The following is a 1,181-nucleotide window of genomic DNA, read 5'->3' as shown; positions in this document are numbered from 1 at the left end:
GAGGAGGGCCTCCGGCTCCGGCCCAGCGAGCCCGCCCGCGGTAGGTCGGGGGGTCGCGTTCGCGAACACACGCGAGACGATAATATCGACTGTCCTTGTCGCTCTCCAAAAGGCTGGCCCTGATAATTGAGTGAGAAGGAAGGAGAAGGGCAGAGCTGGGTCGGAAAGAGAGAGTATATGCCTCTCGCTCTCGCGGTGCAGCCAGCGCGCCCGCTGCATAGGCACCCCAACGTGCGCCCCTGCCGCACAATGTGCCGAGCGCTCGGCGCAGCACAGTGCAGCACGGCGGCGCTGGGGGCGGCGAAGCGCGATGTGGCGTGGCGTGGCGTGGCGTGGCGTGGCGGGGCGGGGCGGGGCGGGGCTGGGCGCAGCTCTGTGGTAGTGGAGTGCGAGGGCAGGGGGTGCACCGCATCGGTTTGAAAAAAATACACACACACACACACATGCTCACAGAAATCGTTTTCCGATGGGGATTCAAAACAGAGAGAGGGGTTGACCTTGTTGGGGCTGCTGCTGCCGCCGCGTATGCCCCCCCCCCCCCTCGGGTGAACGGCGAGGCGATGCGGGGTGGCCATGCGGGGTGCGGGAGCGCGATGTAGGACGACGGTGCGAGCTGCTGGAGTGACCTGCGAATATTTCGGTAGCGGCGGACATTAAGGTGAGCCATGCGCAATAATTGTTCGTTTTCAAACTTAAATATCTGGCAGCCTGCGTGCCCCGACTGGGTACGCCACCCCGCTCGCACTGCTGCGTGCGGCACAGCACAAAAGTGCACACGCTGAATGCGGCCCACTGATTGGTTCATGATTTAACCTGGGAGCGCGTGACCACTTACCTATTGGTGAACGTGCTAATCATTATCCACCTGGTCCAAGCATTTGTGGGTGGCGCGGCTTGATGACATCAACAACACCAAAGATAAGAGGTAATCACTTGATGGCATAATATGCCGCCTTCCTGGCGTCTCTCCTGCCTTCTCCTCTCTCTGTCCTGCGGGATACAGACAGAGGAATACCAAACATACCAAACAACCCCCGCTGCTGTGGCCGAGGGAAGGACGGAGGCCGACTGGAGAGGGGGGGGGGGTATAGGTTCGGGGTGAGTTCGCGGCCATTCTGAAGACGGTGAAGCAGCAGCAGTCCGGCGGGGGCAGCTCGCTCCGGGACGTGTTCGCCGACCCC

This window comes from Frankliniella occidentalis, unplaced genomic scaffold (genome assembly GCF_000697945.3).
Source record: "Frankliniella occidentalis isolate FOCC.00 unplaced genomic scaffold, Focc_3.1 Scaffold72, whole genome shotgun sequence".
Taxonomy (NCBI): domain Eukaryota; kingdom Metazoa; phylum Arthropoda; class Insecta; order Thysanoptera; family Thripidae; genus Frankliniella; species Frankliniella occidentalis.
The sequence above is the reverse complement of the archived record's forward strand: the minus strand, read 5'-3'. Positions refer to the sequence as shown.